The 17,511-nt window shown below is 41.8% G+C and overlaps 2 long non-coding RNA genes across 2 annotated transcripts in view; one reads left to right on the forward strand and one right to left on the reverse strand.

The window, feature by feature from the left end:
- LOC100990960 (uncharacterized) overlaps window positions 1-8,251 on the reverse strand; it is a 39,950-nt gene extending 31,699 nt beyond the window's left edge. The window contains exons 1-3 of the long non-coding RNA XR_008622907.2: window positions 7,789-8,251; window positions 6,632-6,677; window positions 5,034-5,124 (exon numbers count right to left, since the gene is read on the reverse strand). This is a non-coding gene — a long non-coding RNA (uncharacterized LOC100990960). The remainder of the gene's footprint in view (window positions 1-5,033; window positions 5,125-6,631; window positions 6,678-7,788) is intronic.
- Window positions 8,252-8,306: 55 nt separating this feature from the next.
- LOC134729792 (uncharacterized) overlaps window positions 8,307-17,511 on the forward strand; it is a 52,050-nt gene continuing 42,845 nt past the window's right edge. The window contains exons 1-3 of the long non-coding RNA XR_010111222.1: window positions 8,307-8,429; window positions 9,948-10,011; window positions 10,505-10,632. This is a non-coding gene — a long non-coding RNA (uncharacterized LOC134729792). The remainder of the gene's footprint in view (window positions 8,430-9,947; window positions 10,012-10,504; window positions 10,633-17,511) is intronic.

Below are 17,511 nucleotides of genomic sequence, written 5' to 3' on the forward strand. Positions count from 1 at the left end.
GATGCTACCTACTTGAGGATGGCCATCTGAATTGTTAAAAATTCTGTCATAGACTATTAAAAAAAAGTTTTACTACTCCCAAGTACACACAGTTATGAGAATTAGGCTTTTAAAAAGTTGCACAGTGAAGGCTCTTTAGGAACCTACTTTACTTAATCAGTAAAAATTGAGTATTATTGATGCACCAACTATTCCCATATAAATGTACTTGCATTTTCAGATAAAACACTTCTGAAGTGCTCAAGAATGTCTGAAAACAGTTTGTTTTCTTAAATAGGATAATCATTCCTTTTGCAATCTTGTTTACAGTATTCATTCTCTTAGCCAATCCCTCCACGCAAATGGAGACAAACTTCATCCCAGTCCTAACCAGTATAGTTGAAGGGAATGGAGCCTTGTAGTCTATGATTTTTTTTTTTTAATTTCCATCGAAGGGATTGGGGATGTCAGAGAACCAGAGCTTTCCCCTTTCCAGGAGCTAAGTTGGCTTCGGAAGTCTTCTGGGATTTGTGAAAATATTACTGTTGTAAAATTACAAAGTGGTAGCCATAACAACTCCCTCAGATTGGAGACTTGAAATGTCAAAACTCCCCTCTTCCTTTCCCCTAGTTTGGTGGATGCTCACTTATTAATTCATTCAATAAACTATTAGATGCCAGGTACCAAACTACTGCCATGGGAGTGCACATATTAACAAAATGCTCTACCTGCTGCCAAATGGCTTACTATTCTGTGGAAGAAACAAAGTATATAATCCTCCCCAATAACAGTTATGTATTGTATGTTCACTTAATGTGGACGGCAAGACTGATGCAGACACACAAGGAAGGCTCAAAAATATAAATCTAGCAGCAATGTCATCTTTTTTGATTTTAAATACCATATGTGCTTACTGCTAATCAGGAAATGAACAACCTCAGTAAAATTCATCAGTGCTGGTAAATAGTTTGCTGTAGTGGAAAGCTCATAACCTTTGGATTCAAATGATCCTAGTTTCTGTACCATTTATTAGTGTTGTGACCTAGGACAAGTACCTCACTTCTCTGAGCCTGTTTCCTCCTCTGTAAAATAATGTCTATTTCACAAGGCTGTTTCAAAGGTTAAAAAAGATAGCATATGTAAACTGTCTTAGCTCAGCGCTTGACATTTCCTAAGTGTGCCATAAATATTAATCTCTTTCCTTACTCCCAACTCCAATACAGCGTAGCAGTGCTTTAAAATGTATGTCCTTCATTTCTCCTTCATTTCTCAGTCACCTTTGTCTCTTCCCTAGGGCATATCCCCAAATTCTTAAACAAAAAAAATGATTTTTTTCCCCTTCATCAAACTTTTCACTGGCTCCCTTAGCACCCAGTAGAAGGTCCCAACTCCTTACAGAGTCTGGGTTTTCATGTCCCTGTTTGCTTACACAGCTTAATCTTTTGCCACTTTCCCCCTCACATTGATTAAGGTAGCCAAGTTTAACTATTTACACAACTATTCACACAAGTTATTCTCTGGGCCTGCAGCAGAAACATGATTAACAATTTTAATGCCCAGAGTAAACAACAGAAATTTTTCTTAAATTAAAGGAATAGTGTGAAAATGCTGTAAGTACAGAAAATGCAACCTCCATTCCAGTAGAACAATTTCCTTTGCCTTGTCCTTGGCTCTCCAAAACTGTTCATTTATTGTGGTGTCTTTTAGATTTTAGTGCCCTGGGACAAAGATCTAATTTCCCCACCCCACTTTTGACTCTATCCTGGACTACCTTTCCTCACCTCTATCTCTCTCAACCAGACTAACTCTTTATTCCTTAGACTTGATGATGCATCCCTCTTTAGAGATCCAAAGACACCCCAAGCATCCCCCTCTCTCAGCAATAATCACAGTGTATAGCAGTGTTTTTCAAAGTGTGGTCCTCACACCGCCTGTGTTAGAATCACCTTTAGTGTTTGTTAAAAGAATTGATTTTGGGTTCCCACTCCTGACCTAACCAGAATATCTGAGAACATAGGCAGGAATTTACATTTTTGACAAGCTCCTCATGATTCTGATGCACCAAAAATTTTAATGAATAATCATCTTCCCTACTAGACTGAACACCTTGAGAGGAAGGACTGTGTCTTTTATTGTTGTTATATTGTTAATACCTGGCACAGTGCTTGGAACATTAGCTTGGCTAATGTTTATTGAATGAATGTATGAATGAAAAAATGAATTATGAAAGTTTCCTCTTGTACTCTCATGTTCGTAGTGATGTTTGTTACTTCCTGGGCAGAAAAGCTTGGTTACTACTCCATTTGAGCTGTATTAATTCTATTTTGCAGAGATATCAAGGCTCCTACATAATAAATGATCATTGTCCTCCTCAAAAACTCTTTGGCAGTTATCTTGGGGAAATGTCTTTGGAGCATATGGCACCATTGTTTTCAGTAACATTTCAGTCTTGTCAAACTTTGTTGTTTGAAGGTGGATTTACATTTCGGTTATAGCCAAAAATCACTCAAAGCTAAGCCTACTTAAAAAAGTGGAGAATTAAACTGGGTTTGGAGTAAGCAATGAAGTTTGACTCTGAAGTCCCAAATTCTGAGTCAAACAGTGAAAAATGACTTCTAAGATACAACATGGTGACAAAGTACTTAGTGGGGGTGCGATGGGCCCCAGATATTTACTTCAGTTAACTTGGCTTTTATAGAATCCTGGCAATGCTATGGACCTTAAGAGAAGTAATTGGCTACCTCTAGCTAAACCCAGCTGGACAAAGAGAATAGGACCTGTATTTAACATTTTCAAAGAAGGTGACTGCATAAGCTTTTGTTTTTGTTGCTCTACTCAACCTGTTCTCCACAACTGTTTCTACCAGTAGATTATTTTATGTCTGCAATTTATGCTTGTTTCCACTTTTTATATTGTCTTATTGAAGAAAGCACAAAAATAATCAAAAATAAAGTAAAACCTGTTTTGAGAGTATGAAAGAAATTTTAATGCCACATTGAGGTTCTGGCTACTTGTAAGTAAGAGTAACTGCATCTGGATGTGTTTTTATTATACAATTCTATGTGTATCTTTGGATGCAGTGAAATTCAGATTGCAGCAAAATCACTTATCTGTTCTTTTCGGCTAAAACACTCTAGGTGAATTTTCTAAACTTCCATGGTTTACATATTTATATATGACTACCAAGATGGAGCAATCCACGGATGGACTTTTGAATAAACTCAAATATTTGATACTGCTTCCTCCAAGGAATGGAGAGTGTCAGGCAGGTAGGTAAGAACCACTCCTACACTTATTTCTAGCTCCTGAAGCCAACTGCAGCCTTGGAGCCAATGGCTGTATTTGGCTGTGTGTTACAGGTTGGCCAAACTGATTGCCATCAGGTCAGACAAAACTGCCTTTTATGGTGTAGTCTGCCAGCTTCAGGCATATGCTGTATTGTTGTTATTGGCTAGACTATTTATTAGACTATTGTTGGACTATTTTTTATCAAATGCTTTACCCCACGCCTGTTTGTATTGGGAGCTCTGGACCAATAGTGTCTCTCCTAGTGACAGAAATATGAGCATCTGTGGATTACACAGCCTCATCCCTCTCTACAATATTCCAGCCCATCCAAAATGCTATATTATGAATTAAATAAATATATATGTATTCATGAATTCTTTGTTGTCTCTCGCTGGAGTTGAATTGGGGGAGGACTAAAAGGAAGATGGCCGTGGATTCTCCTGGAATTGGGTAAGTGACTAGGGGAAACCAAGGATCATATAATAGGTAGTGATCTGGACAGAAAGGACCCAGGGGGTCTGGAGCTCAAAATCCAATCAAGAAGACTTTGATTTCAGGAGCATGATATGGTCAAGAAGACCAAAGAAATGAAGATACAGGGTTCAAGGAAACATGACACATTCAGTTTTAGAGATTGGAGCAGAAGGTGAGAATTAAAGAACAAATAAAATCCCAGTGCTCGAACCCATTGATTAAGATTAGGGTAGCACCAGAAGCAAGTGAGCTGACTTACTGTTAAAACACCTGGCCTGCAGGAGGAGACTGGGAGGAAGCCAGGAGGTCCCTCAGGGCTAGAATTGGGCATATCTTAATCAGATTTGTAGTGGCACTAAGACTAAAAGGGATCATGCGATATGAAGTGAATGAAGCAGGGCAGTCAAGGGCGGCAGCTAGAGAAGTGACTTGAAACAGGTCATCAGACCAGGGGCCTATAACAACTACAGCCCAAAGGTAAAAGGAGTAAAATACAAAGGAGAAAAGAATTTGGAACATTGTGTGTTTAGTGGTTTAATTGAAGAACAACCTAGGCAAATACCAAACATGAGGCTATTACCCATAGCTGAAATTTTAATATTTTGTGTGTGTGTGTGTGATGATGTTTGGAAAGGTCATCTCCATTTAATGTGCGAGGACAGGGCAGATATGGGATTCTTTATGTTTCCCCATCTGAGAATAGAATTGGTCCCAGAGTTTCAGTGAATCTGAGCCTGTATTTGGGAGGGAGGTGGTCTCAGTTATGATGGTTAGGAGTAACAGAGACCAAATAGGTTGTTACAAGCTTATTAGAAATGTATATAGCATGACAGCTAATGAGAATGACTCTCCTCCACCATGAATTTCCAGGAATGGAGGATCAAGGTGGTTTTCCTATACTGTTGGGCACAATACACAAATTACAATTGCGACTGATCTCGTCGGGTCATTCAAGAGCAGTTCTTAACCACTAGTTATGTTCCTAGTACTCTTCTCATTTCTGTGGTGGGATATTAAGATGAAAAATATTCCTAACATTTATAATGGAGTACCCAATTCAATACTGCTCCTCAGATAGTTTTACATCTATGAACTCAATGAGTTAATAGTGGTAGCTGACAAAGGGAGCATTTATAGAGACACTGGAGTGCAAGTGGAAGCTCTTACCAAGATCTAGCATGGAGACTTGTACATAGTAGGTGCTTAGTAAATGCTGGTTGAATAGAATTAGAATCTGATAAGCAGAATGACAAGTAGTCCACCTCATACATTGTGAAGTTGGGTGAACTCACCAGCACCAGGTGTATAATCCCTCTCAGGCACATATTCCTGGTCCAGGATTCCTATGACTGCTTCTTTCCATTGTTCTTTAAGGCCAGGCTCCTTCAAAGGGAACAATTAGAAGAATTAATAAATTAGCCACCAATAATGTGCTAATGGAGGAATGTGGGCAAAATTCACACAGAAAACAAGACATTGTTTCTCAGAAAACAAGAAATGTTAACAAGAACCTTCTAGGGAAAATGTTTTTGTGTCTGACTTGGGACTGACAAGTTGGGGAGGGCAAGCATCAGACTTTCCAGTTTAGAAGGGTCAGCTGACAATGCCCCGGCAGGCTAAGCCCCTGCCAGGGGAAATATTTTGGACCAAGAGGACTCTTTCAAAGGGGATATAGATGAGAACTGAGTCTCACTTAGCACAATGCCTGTGATCCTTCTAGAGCACAAGGGCTGGCCTTGCACACAGAATACGAAGAGGATCTGTTGCTCTTCCAGGCAGATTAAAAGTCCCAGAAAATGGAATTTGGGCTGATTTTCCCTTTGATGTATAGTGATAAGAAAAAGCTACTATGGTCAACGCTCTTTGTTCGACTTAACTCCCTCAGTGGTAAGAGAGGGTCATGAGATAGCCAAAAATGTGAAATTCACAGTAAGCAGCTGTCAAGCACATATGGCAAGTCCAAGTCCAAGTCCAAGGCCTGACTGATTTAGTAGGTAAAGATACAAGGAATCACTTTTAAATTCAAACAGTTTATTATTTACACAGTGAAAGAAAAAGCAGTCAAAGATTCCAGCCCCAAATGGTCCTTGTCCCAAACAACAAAAAGGATGACACTGAAACAAAAAGGACCAGAAGACTTCCAAGTGAGTTGTGGGATACCTCACTGCTAAGAAGCCAATTATAGACTGCACTTAAGTGGCTTTATAGTCTGTAGCTCTATTCTGAGGGAAGTGGTTCAGGAAGTCTTGTACCTCATCAGAACCTGGGAGGTGGGAGGCTATGAAAATCTGTCTCATGAAACTTGCCAAGGGACATAAGGAGGCAAGTGGGAGATGATCTTGAAGCAGCTCCTCTCAGGCCTCCCATCCTTTGTGCTCTGGAAGGATCACAGGCATTCTGCCAAGACTCAGATTAGCTGTGGTTCAAGTCTTTGCTCGAGGGACCATTGTAGATATTGCCAGGTGACTAGGGTGCCAGGGTAGAGCCATTCTCATGCAGAGACTAGCTGAAGGTCCAGGTAACTTCCTCAGGGCAAAGCAAAAGGAAGTAAAGTCAGGGTCTTTTGAAGTACCTCTTCTCTTCTTCCCTTCTGCTGACCTTCCATTCATGTCCTTTCATTCTTCTCAGTATTTTGGGAGTTGGGGGTGGGGATGGGGCAGAGATTAAATGCATAATTAGGATATAAAATAAATTCAGTCTCTGAAAGATTCAGTACCAAGGCCAGAGAATTCCAAGGCCTGGGTCCTTCGCCATCTCTGGCACTTAGTTTTTCAACTAGGAATTAAAGAGTATGGGTAATTTCTAAGGTCCCTTCTAGCCCTAACAGTATGAATTACCATAAATGCAAATTTAGTGAAGGTAGTGATAGGAGCTTGATGTGCATACCTACCCCAAGAATGTTGGGACATCAGGGCAGATCATCAGAAATCCTACGACTGGGACAGAGAAGTGGATGACATTACTGTTACTTTAGGACCATCGTCAGAATCCCTTTTGGGGTGACTATCCTTCCCCATACACACTTCACTTCACTTGGACCTCCCTTGCCAATCCGCTGCTACCATTACTTTTGAGCTTTCTGCTTCAGCCCTCTCCCCCATCCTGCTTGATAACTGTACAAAATGCAAATACTGTTTTAGCTAGTGGTGTCTCTGTTTCAAATTTCAGGTCAGTCATCTGAAAGTCTTCAATGTGTACATGCAGGGAATTGCCAAAGATATTCTACTTTCCAAGGGCAGAGTAGGTCACTTGATACAGCAACTAACAGGGGTCCTGTGTGCCACCTTCTCCAATTATGGTCTTCCCAATCCAAACTCCCACAGATACATCCCTTAAAAGGCAAAGGAGAGAGTCCTGGTACAGCCACCACTCCAAGTTATTATTCCGCCATTCATTTATTCACTCATTCAACAAATATTTTACTGATAGTCTGTTTGTGGCAGGTGCTGGAGCTCAGTGATGAATAAGACACATAATCCCTGCCCTCATGAGACTCATAATCTAGAGAGAAGACAGAGTATCAACGAATGAAGACTTTTTGAATTATAGGCGCTATCATTTATTGGTTGCTTACAGTGTGCCTGGCACTATGCCAAGCACTCGAGATGCAGTGATTCATTCAATCCTCCCAGGAATCCTATGAGGTAAAGACTATTATTGGCTCCCTCGAACATGAAGAGTTAATCATTCCCTGCGCCCATGCCCAGGCCTGCAGATTCCTACATGCCTGGTGAGCTGCTAGCAAGGGTCTTAGCCATGGCTGCTTTGGGTACGAGGTAAAGTTTAAGGCCCAGCACTGAGGAAATAAATGACCCAGTGCAGCAGCTCCTGAAGTCAGGGTTAACCGGGAAGGCCTTCCAGGTCTTTGCTAGACACCCCCAAAACTGCCCCCGAGGCGATTCTCCCATCCTCTTTTTTCTCCCCTTTCCCTCCGGCACCCCACTACCCTCCCTTTCCAGCCCAGCCCCTCCCTCTGGGCCGCCTCCTCTCTGAGTCATTTCCCCTTCTCCGCCCTAAAGACCTTGTCTTTCTCTTGGAATCCCTTACCCTCTGGCAGGAAGTAGAGGAAGAGCAAACTGGCTTTGGGAACCAGGTGAGTCCTTTCCCCAGCGAGGATGAGAAACGCCTCCCCGCAGTCCCCTGACCCCCCACGAATTCGGAAGGACGGGAAATCCTGGGAGTCCCTCCAGCCGTGTGTGGGAGGTGCCACGCCCCACCTGGTGTCTCCTGGGATGTGAGGAGGGAAGCAGTGGTCCCGTCGGACGGGCCTGTGTGGCTGCGACCGGCTCCTGGGCTGTGAGCTCAGCGCGCTGGGGAGGGACCTAGCTGCCGCGAAGCTGGGGGCGCGTGGAAGGGTCGGCTCCAGAAGCCAGCCATTGGGAGGAGAGAGGGGGAAAAGCTCCGAGCGGTGCGTGTGGAGGGTGCAAGCGCGTGCAAGTGCGTGCAAGTGGGCTGGTACGTGTATTGAGAAGGCATGCGTGTGTATGAAGGGGTGTAGAGAGGTGCGTACGTGGGGAGGCGCGCGTGTGCGGGAACGCTTGTGTGCGTGTGATGTGTGGGGGAGATGCGAAGATGTGATTTACACAGGTGCGGACGTGGCAGTGTGCGAGTGGTGACATGGAGATGCTTTCGAGCGTGAAGACTCACCGAGAAGCCCGTGGGGGATGTGTGTGCGTGTGCACGTGGAGGTGTGTGTGAGGGGATATAGATTTATTAATATATATGCGTACGCGTGGAGTGCGTGCGTGCGTGGGGGTCCGTACGTGGGGGTGCGTGCATGGGGGTGTGCGTGTGTTGGGAGTGCGTGCATGGTGGTTGCATGGGTGGTGGGGAGGGGAGAGCGGGAAGGAAGGCGGGAGCCAGGTGCATGCGCAGCTGAGAGTAAAGATGGCCGAGAAGCTCTTGCTGGCAGAGCTTAAAGTTAGGATTCTTAGCCTCTTTTTGTTTTTCTTGAGGTGGGCAGTAGGATGCACATGGCACCGTTTGAAAATAAGGAAAACTATTGACCAATTGACCACCTCCTTTAAAAAAATGCCCATGGTTTGCATGTAAGCACAGAGGGTTCGTGAACCCACTGATGGTCATCTGTAGACCCTAGATTATGGTTTGAAAAGGGGAGAAGATCCAAATAAATTACGTTGATATCCACCATTGTGTCTTTTGATTCTATGAGAGAAAAAATGGAACAGCAGCTGCCCTTGGGTTGGTGTGGCTTTGAGGCTAGGTTTGCTGCTCCTGTTGGACGTGGTGCCAGCAGAGTGGGGAGTGTAAAATGGGATCACTGCCCAGAGTAAGACGGAGGAAGGGTGCCTCGTGGCCTTCAGGATAAAGCTCGGCCCCTCCCAAGCGGATCACTAGCCACAGGTTTTGCGGGTTAGTTCCTTGATAAAGTTGGAAAATGGAGATTTGTGTTGCTTTCTTGCGTGATTCCCGTCCCCGCCCTCCGCCCCCCGCCCCCGCCCCGGCCCTGACAGCCTGTGGGTGATGTCAGGGAGTATGAGTCTAACTAAGGTTGGGACTTCGTTGGGTAAGTGACTAGAAGGAGAGCAGTAGACTTGGGTTCTGATCCCATCTTTACGATTAACTAACTGTGTGACATTAAGCAATTTTCTTGATCTTCTTGTGCATCACTTTATTTATTTGTTTGTTTATTTATTTACTGAGACTGAGACTCGCTCTGTCACCCAGACTGGAGTGCAGTGGCACAATCTCGGCTCACTGCAGCCTACGCCTCCCAGGTTCAAGTGATTCTCCTGTTTCAGCCTCCCAAGTAGCTGGGATTACAGGCGCGCACCACCACGCCTGGCTAATTTTTGTATTTGTTGTAGAGATGGGATGGCGCCATGTTGTCTAGGCGGGTTTGGAGCTCCTGACCTTAAGCGATAGCCCTGCTTCAGCCTCCCAAAGTGCTGGGATTATAGGCGTGAGGCACTGCACCCAGCCTCACTTTCCTCATTTATAAAATGGTAGTTCACAGGGTAGTTGGAAGTTTAAATAAGACTAAATAAATTCCCAGAACATGGGAAGCCTTTAATAAATGGCTGCATACCTAGGAATAAATAATATGTGTGTGTGTGTATATATATATATATATATTTATTTATTTATACACGTATATCTATATATACATTTGCAGAAAAGTTAAAGCTAAAAGTTTTATTTTGAAAGAATGTCTTAAACTACTGTTTTCTTTTGGTTTCTTGTAGGCATACCTAGTTGTGCTGTCAGCCAAAGCCCACCAAGTTCATCCTGTAAAGTCACACGCCTGAAGTAAGTGGGACTTTATTTGGAATTATTTGCAGTGTTCAAGTAGACAATTATTAGTCCACCATCAACTCTCACTTGGATTGCTGCCATGGTCTTCAAGCCTTCACATTTGCCTGCTTCCCTCTTTCGTTCTCCATGTTGCAGTCACAGTTATCTTTCCCTCTGAGAGGCAAAATAGCCTACTGGTTTGGAGCACAGACCTTGGAGTCAGAAATATCTCCTTCAGATCCCAACTGCACCCTGCTCCACCACTTTCTAGCTGTGTGATCTTTCACAAATTACTTCATTTCTTTTTGGGGGATTTCAACATTTTAATTTCTTTTTAATATAAGTCACTTTTTGCAAGCTAGGAAACAGATTCAACCTAAGACAATCTAGTCCTCTGGAGATCCAGGCTGAGTCTTTCGATTTTTAGCAGAATGACATCATAATATAAGGTGCTAGCAATAGAATTATAAACTCTAAATAATAACCACTTATCTACATTTTTCATTAGGAAACAACCAAAAGTCCATTACTTAAAGACATGATATACAGAACATATTGATCTACAAAAGACCCAACGACCCAAATTATATGCTGCCCAACCTATTGGTGAACTGGATTGGAACTGGCCAAGGATTGGTAAATAGAGAAAGCGTTTACATTTTAAAAACTTCCTCTGTGGTTAAAAAAATTCCTGGTTGTTATCAATAAGAAAACAAGTAAAAAATGTTACAGATGGACCCACACTGATATTTGACTTTACCAAGGTCTTCCGCCAGAACATGAAGGTAGACATAAATGTAGGAGATTAGATATTGAGATATTTTAAAAATAAATTACTTAGTAATAAGAAGTTAGACATACAGCATTATTCCATTTGCTACAAGAACAAATGGACAATGAAGATTATTTAAAAGAAATGTTCAACTCTAAGGAGGGTGGTGGGAACAACACTTTCCACTAGAGAATAACCTCCCATTTTCTCAGACAGTTAGCATTACTATTCTTCCGTAATACATATTCATATGGAAAAACTTGTCAAGAGCTTTTGCCAGGGCCAGGAGATGAAAAATAGAGCATGTTTTAATTAGCAAATTGTAAGCTCAGTTAACATTTTTTGGGATGGACCCATACAATCTGGCCATTGTTTTGTTAAACTTCTGTAAACTGCAGAATTCCCTAACCCTTAATTAGCTTTGGTTTTTGCTCAATATCCTGAAGCTGGGCACAGTCTCAATGTAACTCTTCTCCTAGGGGCTGAAGTGGGTGCTAGTCATCAAAGTTTGGAATGTCATTTTAGAAGCAACCTCTAGAAGTAATCCTGGTAAGCCCTAGAAGTAATCCTTTGGATGCATAGTAGGCTCTGTGCAGGTGGTAAAATCTGGGCAGGAATACCAGAATGTCAATGATCAGGACTGGAACTGCCCAGTCTGCCCCCGCTTTGCTGATGTAGCCAGAAGGTGAGCCTATGATAATGAGAAAGGCACCAATCGACAAAGAGCACAGTGGCAAGTGCAGTGGCCTTATAAGGGATCTTAGGAGGGCTTTTCTTAAACTGGAGGTCAGTGTAGCCATCATCTGTGCTGGAGAGCCTTGAGTATATCACTTTACTACGGAGATTCCAGCCAGGTTGATGTGGGAGGGCATCATAACACACTGACACAGCTACAGTTGGAGTGCCATGCCAGGCTGCCAGTGGCGAGACTTTGCTCACAGTTGGCAGCAGAGGCACCCAAGGCTGTGCCACCTAACTGCCACCCAGCCCACCCCAGCAAGGGCCAGTGCCCTGGAAGTCTACTTGACCTCTTTTAGAATCTGTTTTCTTATCTCTGAAAGGGGACAATGCTGATACCACCTCAAGGGTTTTGTGAGAGATTGCAGAGATAATGTATGTAATGTGGCTCACAGTAATTGCTCAATAAATGGTAGATTAAAAATGGCAAGGGCAGTGAAGTAGCCAGCAAAAAAGAGGTTGAAGTGATGCACAATGGCACCTACACTGGGTAGGGATTGAAGCCATGAGGTGATAATGAGCTGGAGAATGGGAGAAATCAAAGGATGGGAGATCTTGATGAGAATGAAAAATGTTTGGCTGTGAAATGAGTCCTTGATCAAAAATTTTTTAAAAAAGAAAGAGAATGAGGAGTGGGTATTCTGAGAACCAAGAAGTAACTGGAGTAGGAGGTTGTAGCCAGAGATAGGCTAGTAGAGTTCAGGAATTCTAAAGTGGAGCAGCTCCATGCCTAGTGGGTGGTCCAGGAAACTAACGGCTAGTAATGACATAGAAAGTGGCATGCGGTCAGAGGTTGTTGAAGTAGAGGAGCTCAAAGGGCAGTGAGGCTAGCATGTTGGATGAGTCATCCACAGACATTGATGTTGCTTACATGATGGCAGGGGTTGAAATGGAGAGGAAAATGGAGCCAGTGCCAAAGCCAAGGTCTATCCTAACTAACGGAAGGCAGTCATTTATTTCACAAATATTTACTGAACTTTTACTAGATGTCAGGACATAACAAGACAGACAAGAATCATGCTGTCATGGAGTTTACAGTCTAACAGGAGTAATAACAGACATTAATAATCCTACCTATAAATAGAAAGCTGTAATCTGTGATAAGAGCTATGAATGGGCCAGGCGCGGTGGCCCACGCATGTAATCCCAAAACTTTGGGAGTCTGAGGCGGATGTATCACAAGGTCAGGAGTTTGAGACCAGCCTGGCCAAGATGGTGAAACTCTGTCTCTACTAAAAATACAAAAATTGCCTGGGCATGGTGGCATGTGCCTGTAATCCCAGCTACTTGGGAGGCTGAGGCAGGAGAATCGCTTGAACCCAAAAGGCAGAGGTTGCAGTGAGCCAAGATCACGCCATTGCACTCCAGCCTGGCCAACAAGAGTGAAACTCCCTCAAAAAAAAAAAAAAAAAAGAGCTATGAATGAAAAATAAGGGTTCCGTAATTGTTATAACAGAGGAACCTAACCCTGTCTGGAAAGTTAGGGGAGGCTTCCCTGAAGAAGTGAGGACTGAAAGATAAATTAGGGTAGATGAAGGTGGATGGTGGGTAGGTGGAAGACATGTTCCAGGTAGAGGAAACAGCATGTGCAAAGACCTGAAGCTAGAACATGTATAGTAATTTGAAGAACTGAAAAATATCTCCTATGACTAGAGCATGTTAAGTAATACTCTAGCCATAGGAGAGTAATATGAGCTGAGGCTGGGTGGCAGGCTCCCTTAAGGATTTGGGGCTTTATACTACGAGCATTGGTAATATTTGGATGACATGATCATATTTTAAAAATAATCAGGCCAGGCATGATGGTTTGCACCAGTAATCCTAGCACTTTGGAAGGCCGAAGTTGGTGGGTCACTTAAGCCCAGGAGTTTGAGACTAGCCTGGACAACCTGGACAAACCCCATCTTTACAAAAAGTATAAAAAATTAGCCAGGCATGGTGGCGCATGCCTGTGGTTCCAGCTACTCCGGAAGCTGAGGTGGGAGGATCACCTGAGCCTGGGGAAGTCAAGGCTGCAGTGAGCTGTGATCATGCCACTGCACTCCAGCCTGGGTGACAGAGTGAGACCCTGTCTCAAAGAAAAAAATCAAACACATAAGTATATAGGGTAAATAGTGAAAGGCGAGTTTATGTGTATGTTAGTATAGGGGAGTATGTGTGTATGTGTATGTGCATACATAAAATACACATGTATAATATGTAAACACATATAATAGATGTATACATATATAATATATAAAAATGATACATACCATTTCACCGCTTTAAAGAATGTTAAATACACAATGGTTATATTTCAGTGTCCATACATAGACATCCAATTCATTCTTTTTAAAAAAAAAAATTTATTACTAATACAAATAGAGATGGGGTGTCACCATTTTGCCCAGGCTAATCTCAAACTCCTGGGCTCAACCAATCCTTCCTCCTCCGGCTCCCAAAGTGCTGGGATTATAGGTGTGAGCCACCAAGCCTGGCCCAACTCATTCTTAAGAGTTGCAAAGTAATGGGATGGCTGGGTCAAATGGTATTTCTAGTTCTAGATCCCTGAGGAATCGCCACACTGACTTCCACAATGGTTGAACTAGTTTACAGTCCCACCAACAGTGTAAAAGTGTTCCTATTTCTCCACATCCTCTCCAGCACCTGTTACTGGGTATATACCCAAATGACTATAAATCATGCTGCTATAAAGACACATGCACACGTATGTTTATTGCGGCATTATTCACAATAGCAAAGACTTGGAACCAACCTAAATGTCCAACAATGATAGACTGGATTAAGAAAATGTGGCACATATACACCATGGAATACTATGCAGCCATAAAAAATGATGAGTTCATATCCTTTGTAGGGACATGGATGAAATTGGAAACCATCATTCTCAGTAAACTATCGCAAGAACAAAAAACCAAACACCGCATATTCTCACTCATAGGTGGGAATTGAACAATGAGATCACATGGACACAGGAAGGGGAATATCACATTCGGGGGACTGCGGTGGGGAGGGGGGAGGGGGGAGGGATAGCATTGGGAGATATACCTAATGCTAGATGACGAGTTAGTGGGTGCAGCGCACCAGCATGGCACATGTATACATATGTAACTAACCTGCACAATGTGCACATGTACCCTAAAACTTAAAGTATAATTAAAAAAAAAAAAGTTGCAAAGTATTCCACGTTATTAATGTATGATGACTTATTTAACTATTGCCCTATTGATGGACATTTAAGTTGTCTCTAATTATATATTACTTTGCAGTGTGCACTGTTCACAATAGCAAAGACATGGAATCAGCCTAAATGTCCATCAATGATAGACTGGATAAAGAAAATGTGATACACACACATGATGGGATGCTATGCGGCCAAAAAAAAAGGAATGAGATCACGTCCTTTGTAGGAACATGACGCAGCTGGAGGTCATTATCCTTAGCAAATTAAGGCAGGAACAGAAAAACAAATACCGCGTGTTCACACTTAAAAGTGGGAACTAAATAATGAGACCCAATGGGCAGAAAGAGGGGAGCAAGAGACAGTGGGGACTACCTGAAGGAGAAGGGTAGGAAGAGGGAGAGGATCAGGAAAAGTAACTATCAGGTACTATGCTTAGTACCTGGATAACAAAATAATCTAAACCGAACGCCTGTGACATGAGCTTACCTATATAACAAACTTGCACTGCACATGTACCCCAAACCTAAAATAAAAGTTTAACAAAATTGCAATATGCCGTTCTGTAAATTTTTTTCTCTAATATTATGCTTCAAATTTTATTTTTAAAATTACACTAGGAATACACAAGGAATTACGTGAGGAATATATGAATATATTCTTATAAAAATTGTAAAAATATAGAAATGTGTAACAATGAGAGTAAATGCTTATACAGGCCTTACTGTGCCCAACATCACTCTAAATGCTTTAAAGAGATTAGTACAACAATCCATGAAATAGGTACTGTTATTTTTTTCCATTTTACAGATAGGGACACTGAGGGCATAAAGAGGTAACTTGCATGTGGTCATATAGCTAATTATTGTTGGAGCTGGGCTCTTAATCACCTCATTATTTTCCTTCACCTCTACCCAGTTTAATGCCTTACCTCAAATGTGACAACTGTTCTTTTTTTCATTTGCAATTTTGTCTACCTATATAAAACACATGCAAAATATTTATGTTTTTGGTGCGTTGGTTTTCTTTTTATGTAATAGGTTAACACTGTGTTATCTTGCCACTAGCTTTTTTCACTTAACCATGTGTCTTTGACTTTTTCCAAGTCTTTATTTTTAAATTAATAATATATAAGCATATTGTTGTGGTAAAAGATCAAAATAATACACAGGTTTAGAGAGAGTAAATCTTCAAACTTCCCTTTCCTGCCTGCTCTCTGACATCTCACCAAAAAAAAACCCCCCAAAAACCCCCAATAAACAACCAACTGTCCACAATTTGGTGAGTGTCCTTACAATCTTCTTTCCATGCATTTTGTGTGAATAAATAAGTATTTATATATATATTTACATAACAGGATTCATTCATATTGTTATATAGCCTTTTAATTTCTTATTTATTGATTTAATTACACACATGATACTTGAATACATTTTTCTTTTGAAAGATTAGAGCACTACAGGGAAGTTGAACACTCCCTTTGATCATCATTGATTTCCTCTCTACCTCCTCTGTCCCTACTCACTGTTTGACTTTTCTCCTGCATCTTTTTTTTTTTTTTAATTATACTTTAAGTTCTAGGGTACATGTGCACAAAGTGCAGGTTTGTTACATAGGTATACATGTGCCATGTTGGTTTGCTACACCCATTAACTCGTCATTTACATTAGGTATTTCTCCTAATGCTATCCCTCCCACTGCCCCCCACCCCATGACAGGCCCCTGTGTGTGATGTTCCCCGCCCTGTGCCCAAGTGTTCTCACTGTTCAGTTCCCACCTATGAGTGAGAACATGTGGTGTTTGGTTTTCTGTCCTTGTCATAGTTTGCTGAGAATGATGGTTTCCAGCTTCATCCATGTCCCTACAAAGGACAGGAACTCATCCTTTTTTATGGCTGCATATTATTCCATGGTGTATATGTGCCACATTTTCTTAACCCAGTCTATCATTGATGGACGTTTGGGTTGGTTCCAAGTCTTTGCTATGGTGAATAGTGCCGCAGTAAACATATGTGTACATGTGTCTTTATAGCAGCATGATTTATAATCCTTTGGGTATATACCCAGTAATGTGATTGCTGGGTCAAATGGTATTTCTAGTTCTAGATCCTTGAGGAATCGTCACACTGTCTTCCACAATGGTTGAACTAGTTTACACTCCCACCAACAGTGTAAAAGCATTCCTATTTCTCCACATCCTCTCCAGCATCTGTTTTTTCCTGACTTTTTAATGATCGCCATTCTAACTGGTGTGAGATGGTATATCATTGTGGTTTTGATTTGCATTTCTCTGATGACCAGTGATGATGAGCAACTTTTCATGTGTCTGTTGGCTGCATAAATGTCTTCTTTTGAGAAATGTCTGTTCATATCCTTTGCCCACTTTTTGATGGGGTTGTTTGTTTTTTTCTTGTAAATTTGTTTAAGGTCTTTGTAGATTCTGGATATTAGCCCTTTGTCAGATGGGTAGATTGCAAAAGTTTACTCCCATTCTGTAGGTTGCCTGCTCACCCTGATGGTAGTTTATTTAGCTATGTAGAAGCTCTTGAGTTTAATTAGATCCCATTTGTCAATTTTGGCTTTTGTTGCCATTGCTTTTGGTGTTTTAGTCATGAAGTCCTTGCCCATGCCTATGTCCTGAATGGTATTGCCTAGGTTTTCTTCTAGGGTGTTTTATGGTTTTAGGTCTAACATTTAGGTCTTTAATTCATCTTGAATTAATTTTTGTATAAGGTGTAAGGAAGGGATCCAGTTTCAGCTTTCTACATATGGCTAGCCAGTTTTCCCAACACCATTTATTTTAAATAGGGAATCCTTTCCCCATT

The sequence above is a fragment of the Pan paniscus genome, chromosome X, assembly GCF_029289425.2.
Source record: "Pan paniscus chromosome X, NHGRI_mPanPan1-v2.0_pri, whole genome shotgun sequence".
Classification (NCBI taxonomy): domain Eukaryota; kingdom Metazoa; phylum Chordata; class Mammalia; order Primates; family Hominidae; genus Pan; species Pan paniscus.